This window comes from Austrofundulus limnaeus, unplaced genomic scaffold, assembly GCF_001266775.1.
Source record: "Austrofundulus limnaeus strain Quisiro unplaced genomic scaffold, Austrofundulus_limnaeus-1.0 Scaffold123, whole genome shotgun sequence".
In the NCBI taxonomy this organism is placed as follows: Eukaryota; Metazoa; Chordata; class Actinopteri; order Cyprinodontiformes; family Rivulidae; genus Austrofundulus; species Austrofundulus limnaeus.
In genome coordinates this window covers 686,350-693,658 of record NW_013952525.1, presented here as the reverse complement: position 1 = coordinate 693,658, position 7,309 = coordinate 686,350, and the positions used below count along the sequence as shown (strand labels likewise).

The following is a 7,309-nucleotide window of genomic DNA, read 5'->3' as shown; positions in this document are numbered from 1 at the left end:
CTACAGCCCTTTAAGAAGAATCTTGTCTGCCATCTGCTGGACACTTTTTGTTGTGCTCATATTTAGACGTCCTATTTTGCAAATGCTGCATTCCTGAAATTTGGTATGCTTGTTTGTCTTTGTGCCTATGTGTATAATGATGTGATTGTGATGCTGTAATTCTGTGTGTTTTATGTGCTGCAGAACAGGAACCTGCTGTGAAACAGCAATTATGCTGAGTCAGGCTTGATTTTTAATAATCTTTTCATGTTAAATAAATAAATCAAATCAAATCAAATCAATCAGAATCAGCTCTAAGTGTCACCAATGGAACCAAAGCCACAGAAACATGCGTACGCCAGCCCTGGAGTTGGCGTGGGGCTGCGCACATTTCCACGTTCAGTTGAGTTTTGATACATCCGGAGTTTTGCGTGGAAAATGGCGTACGCAAGGTTTTTGTGCGTACGCACCATTGATACATTAAGCCGCAGGAAGTCACTCAAGGGTTTACCTCTACGTTCTCTTCAAATCAGACCTTCACTTTCAATAATTAGCGTCACATTTGATTTAAGCTAACAACTGCTTTATCAAAGCTTCTTAGAATCATGTTACAGATTGCTTTTAACTCCTGGTAATAATTTATTAAAAGAATATAGAATTTACAGATCAGCCATTGTGACTAAAAGCTTAATACTGAGCATGCTCCTCTTCTGCTGCTGATGCCACTCTGACCAGTCAAGATGAAGCTGGTTATTATGTCTAACAAGTCTAACAAATATGCAAAAAATCTTTCTATTTTGTCAAAAGTAACATCCATGGGAATTCCATGGATGCAGGTTTTCCCAGCAGAAACACAGATAAATGTCACTAACACATTTTCATCATTTAGCTCACTTTCTGAGTGTAAAGTCTTAATAAAAAATATCCACTAACATTTTATTATTATTTAGCTCAATGTTCTTACATTTCCCTAATTTTTACGAAGTGTTCAATTTAAAAGTTAAATACGTCTAAATGTGTAAATCTAAATATTGTAGCCATGTCAGTGTTTGCATTTAAGTATATTAGAATGGAACGTAGACGCTTTTGTAATGAAGTCATCATCCTGTGACACAAACAACCACTAACGCTGCGAACACTGCGAACGCTGCTAACACTTTAAGATGTCAAACTTGCAGATGTGGCCAGTGTTTGAGCGTTGCTTTTGTTACAGGATGATGACTTCATAGTAAAAGCTGTATAGAATTTAAATGTGAGCTTTATCATTTAGCTGCAACATGTGTGTGTGTGTGTGATTGTGTATTTTCCAGGCACACAGTTTAATTCTATGTTACCATTAGTTTTAATGAAAATGCTGTATAAATAAAAAATAAATCTGACTTTGCATCATAGCCTATCTATACTCATTGAAATTGTCCTGTGTCTTTGAAACCCCCTACCGTTTCTGACACTGCCACTTCAACCTGTCTTCACAACAATGCTTTGGGGGAGTGGTGCTCTGTGGGTCGGGAGCTCAGCTGCAGACTGAGCTCCAGGAAGGAACTAGTTACAAATAGGAGGTGCTTTGTAGCAGCAAGTGTTTAGGCTGTTCCACATGGCTACCAGAGGAGATTCAATGAGTTCTCAAATCATGCATGAATGAGTCAAAGCAACACTCTGGTTATGTTTTTGATGAAAGAACGAAACATGATACTGTATAAAGCTAAGAAAAAGTTGATTTTGCATAATATTTCCCCTGTACGATTTAACTTTTTGATTTATATTCACACATTTAGATTCAGGATTTAACATTTAAACATAAATGTAAAACATAAGAACAATGTGCTAAATAACAATAAAATGTTTGTGGAATTTTCAACTACGATTTTACGTTCTGACAATATGCTAAATAAAAAATGTTAGTTATATTTATTTTAACATTTATTAACATTTTTCTATCCAATGGCCAAGAATGTTGGGCGGAGATTACAGCGTCTGCAGCACAAAAGAGCAGAGAGAGGAGAGGGGGGTTCAAACTTATTACAGCCTGCCAGCTCTGAGACTTAAATAAATTTAAACAAAGTTTTTAAAAAAAATTCCCCCATTCATCTGCATAAAAGCAAAATGGAGGAAAATCTTTGTAATTTACAGGCAATCCGTACAACTTGAAAAGTAAAAGTAGCTGAGAGTCATCCTCAACGTATACTCTGAGGGCGAGCTCACACAGCAAGATCAAGCCTAACATCAAGCATAACAGTTCATTTTCAAGGTTAATAAGAAACTGCTACATCTGCATCATTTCTCACGAGATGTCTACAACGGGTGTAAGAAAATGGATACACTTAAATATCACAAAATGTCATTGCCTGATACTGTATGTCACACTGACACTTTTTTCATTGCTGATGTTTAATTATGTTTTTCTGTTTCATTTTATTTTTTCCACCATTTTATACTGTTAATGATTGTACAGCACCTTGTGAATATATTTCTGTGAAAGGTGCTTTATAAATAAAACTTTACTTACTTAGCTACTTACTTACTTACTTACTGTATCAGTTTTTAATTAAAGTTTAATGGATGGATGTTGAAAGAAGAAATGTGAAAGACAAGTGCATACTGTGATATATATATATATATATATATATAACAAGGCTGCTTTAGATTAAAAACACAGCCCTATGATGACGACTTTTGACTTTTAACTGAACAGAAGTACATCAAAATCTGATTTTATTGGACTTTACTGGATGGACAATTACATGAAATGATCCATCTAGGCCCCTTCTTAGATCTGCCACTGGTTTCATCATTCTCAAGCATTTGGTAAATAATACTTTCATTTTAAAACCTGCTGACTCACTAAATTAGCAATACGAACCAGAAAGGGAAAACAACTTTAAGCAATAGTCTCTTAAGACGTTTAAAGTTGGACTGATTTATACTTAGTCTTTTATTGTTATTTTTGTGTCAACACACAGAAAAAACAACAACAAATAAACAAAAAAAAACAGGTTCTGATATTTCTAAACACTTGAAAAGCTATTTTCTCTGTATATAGAGCTTTTCTATCCAACCAGGATACTCAAAGCTCTTTTCACTACAATCTGTGTACTTATTTACCCGTTTACTAGGTCTCTCTACAAAACTTTTACATTTCATAGTAGAACAACAGTAACTTCTAACTTTTAACAAACGACATTTACCTGATGGATGCGTGAAGAACAAGAGTCTTGGTTCATAAATCCATCACCTGATGGGGATCATTTTTTCGGAAACAAATCCCAAACATAAAGCCGTGAGCATCGAGTTCTGCGCGAGCCTCCAGGAGCCTGCTGATCAGCACTTCACTCCTGAAAATACTGAGCGTGACGTCACTGACTGCTCCACCAATCACAGGCCGTGTCTGTCCTGCATCTCTTCTCCAACTTCTATGAATCTAACCCTGGACTCTGGCGCCTCTGTTTACTGTGGAAACATCAGTTCCTTTATGAATAAGTGATTGGCAGCACCTGGAGGTACCAGAAGATCAAAACAAGAGTCAGTATCAACAGCAAGTTGCTTGGCAGAAAGGATTTGACACATTATTCGTGTGTTCAAGCCATAAACTCAGCTCTACTGCTCATCCCACAAATGCATGTTCCTTACAAATGTGGCACCATTTAAAAGGAAAATTAACAGATTTTCCAAAGATATAAGATTATTGCCAAGAACTATTGCTATAGCAAAGTAATAATCTACCAAACACAAACTTCCTTACTTTTTTCTTCATCTATCACTTTCTTTTCTTCCCCTCTCATCTTCACTGTACATTTTTGTTGAAAACAAGTAAACGCACCTGCTATGGGGTTCCAAATGTGCCAAAAAATATGTTGTTGAGCCTTCCTTTTTTATATAGCACTCACCTGATTGTTTTAGTTGATTTAAGCACTGAGTGTATTTGCACCTGGAGGGTGTGGATGGATTTATAGGTCAGTCATTTGACAAGCCAGTGCTTTGAAAAGACAAAGAATGGACAGGATATCTTTCTGTGGCTAAAGCAAAAATATGTGTTTAGTGTTTTACAAGTGTGAGGTAGAGACAGTGCTATAGTTGTGCAGATCTAGTCTGGTGTTTTGCTCCTTTAAGATAAAGTTTTGCTTAATTTTTGTGTGTATGGGTGTGTGTTTATTTTATTTCTAAAAGTTTTATTGCTTTTGGGTTATAACTAATTCTTGTTTGTCTCTGTGTTTCCTTCAAAATAAAAGCATAGGAGGGCTGTTGTTTCATTTATTATTCAGGTAAAGGACCACAGCAATGCAATGTGAGTGATTGAGCCTCCTTTTTAGTGTTTATGATTGGTGGGTAGAGCTGCCACAAACGATTATTTTTATAATCGATTAATCACCGATTATTTTTTCGATTAGTCGACTAATTGGATCATTTGTTAATTGAATATAAACATACAGCTTATCGTGCCAGAATGCAGCTGCTATTATATAACCATCGTTAGATGTTAGCTATATGCTAACTAAAAATAATTGCTGTGGANTTAGCTATATGCTAACTAAAAATAATTGCTGTGGAAGGCAAGTTCTGCCTCACAGATATTGCACAGGTTTCTCTTTCATTTTCTTAAAAAAGATCCCACACTTTTGAGCTCCGTTGTCAGGTAGCCATGATACCAGAGTCTGTCTGTATAATGTGTTGTGACGTCCACGGCCTACCCCAGTTACCACTACTGTGCATGTGTGTCAAGGACAGAAAGGCAGATGTGGCAGTGGAAGGTGTCAAAGCAGTTGGGAGAGAAAAACAAAGTTAAGAACAACAAAAAAAGAAAGAAAACAATTAATTGATTATTAAATTAGTCATCGATTATTTTAATAATCGATTAGTCATTGATTAATCGATTAATCGTGGCAGCCCTATTGGTGGGTAGAAAGAAGGTGACTCAGAGTGGGAGTTCTGTTTTGGATGTCAATAATTTGACCAGTGACCACCTCAGGACCCTCACAAATGGCACTTGTACTTTTACATTAACCTACTGACTTATTCTGGCAGTAACTGGGTCTGGATTGGACCTGTTCTGAGATGGTCGAGGTCTTTCTTTGTAAACCTCTGATTTGCAACTGGATCTAGTAAATCAAGTTAAAACAGGAGTGATTGACAGACATTTTTGTTCTGATAATGATTGAAACTATATTTCCCAACATAAAAATGTGTTTCACAGCAACGTGAGATGGATAGAGATGATGCTTACAGAGCTAACGATGCCTACTGTTTGTCAAACATAAAAGCAAAGAATAATTACAGAGTTAAAAAAGAAGACAGTGCAAAGCATACAGGTGATTACAGAGTGTAAAAAGAAAGATAAACTTTCTGAAAGTAAAGACCTCTCAGTCAGAAAAACTTAGCGTGTGTTGCTTTTACACAGCAGCAGCAGCAGACCATAAACCAGGGCTATTCAACTGGCGGCCCCCAGGCCACATACGGCCCTTGAGCGACCAAAGTTCGGCCCGCCAATTGATTCATCTCTTAGGTCCAAACCCCAAGTTTTCTACTTTAATTACTAGAAGTTATTTTAGTTAAACATAGACATATTTGGTATCTACAGAAACATCAGAACATTGGCTAGAAGCTGGTAAAAAAACATTTCTTTGCACACTCAAGACAGTTAAAACTACAAGAAATTCAAAATAAAACTCTGACAGTGAAAATAAAATTGGTTTAAAAATTTGGTTAGTCAGAGATGTCAAAATAACATTTGTTTTAAACAGGAGGCAGAATGTGTTATTTTTGTTTTTGATATTGTTTTATTATCACTATTTTTATAACAGGGTTCTGTATGTTGTATTTATGATTAAATGCAGTAAAATAAACTCTTTCAAAGGTAACAGATCTTTGAAATACTTGGTTTATTTACATAATGACTTTAATTGCTGAGTGTTCGGCCCCTGAGCTGCTGACCTGCAGTAACTGTGGCCCCTGGAGCAATTTAGTTGTATGGCCCTGCCATAAAGAAAATAACTCTCATACTGCCACACCAAATTTTAGGTCAATATCAGAAAAATTGTATGAGGTATAGCTATTATTTTTGTGTTTTCTAATATCAGTTGGTTTGGCGGCCATCTTGAACTGGGTTGATACATCTGCCCACAGAACAGTTTTCACTGTGCCCCAGTCTACGTTAAAGGAGACATATCATGCAGAATCCACTTTTTTTTAGCTCTTATTTACAGGAGCGCCTGCAGGATTTTATTGGAGGGTACGCACAAATCCATGTACCTGACCCACACAAATACAGGCCACATGGGCGCAATGCGTGTGGCACACAAAAACATCAACTTGGCACTGTGCCAGATCCTGACCAACAATATGCCACAAGAGCGCAATGCTCGTCTGTCCCACAGGCCCACAGCGTGTGCACACATTGATCCCGCTTTTGACTCGTGACATTATGAAAAATCAAAAAAAAAAAATCAACAAGCTATTTAGTGACTGCAGTTTGCAACATAACATCCTTATTTCTGTCTGTGTCCTTTGCAGGAAGAAGAGAGCGGAAGGCAGAGCAGCGTCAGACAATCACAACATGCTGCGGCCACTGCATTAAAACAATTATTAAATAAAAATACGACAATAATATGGATTTGATTTATGGCAGACTGTATTGGAAACTCTGTCAAAATGCAGCAAAACAGAGACTGAGAAAAGGGTGAGGTCAATGCGTGGTGCATGATTTTGGGGCGCTTTGGAAACACAGGAAATTTCTGAAATCTGATGGTTCACCAATTTTGAATCATAAACTGGAGCACAGCTTCTGGCTTCCAACATGAAGTATTTCCTGAACAAAGTTCCGGCTAGGAACAAACAGGAAAAACCACAACAGCTGTCGTCTGAAGGAAAGCTGGGGAAAACTGAGATATCAGTGGAACACAGCGTGCCAGTTACTGATAAGGAGACTGCTTCAGAATCAGAACCAGAGAGAGAGGAGTTACTTCAAACTGCAGAACCGGAAGAACAACTGGATTCATCAGCATCACAAACAGAGGATCTCTTGGACTCTGAGACCCCAACAGGACAGCAAGTGGAATGCCCCCTCCTGGATTTTACTAACAACATGAACGAGCCTAGCAAGATTAATATCAAACAAACACCATGTCCAAATCCACGTAACCCTCCACTTCCAGCCCCTCGCACTAAACCAAGATCTACAAAAAGTCGCAGAGCACCACCACCACCTCTGACCCTTCCGCACAATAAAACAGACAATCCTGTTTGTGTTCAAGATGTTCCAGAGACTTTTGTGTGATAATTAAGTTTTGGAGTTAGTAATTACTGTGGGAGGACTAAAAACTGAATTACTGGGGTAGGT

The 7,309-nt window shown here is 37.4% G+C and overlaps 1 protein-coding gene across 1 annotated transcript in view; it reads right to left on the bottom strand.

Annotated features, from left to right (window-relative positions):
* megf10 (multiple EGF-like-domains 10) overlaps positions 1 to 3,316 on the bottom strand; it is a gene marked incomplete in the record, with an annotated part of 88,699 nt that extends 85,383 nt beyond the window's left edge. Inside the window, 1 exon segment of the mRNA XM_014015086.1 lies at positions 3,165 to 3,316.
* Positions 3,317 to 7,309: the final 3,993 nt, after the last annotated feature.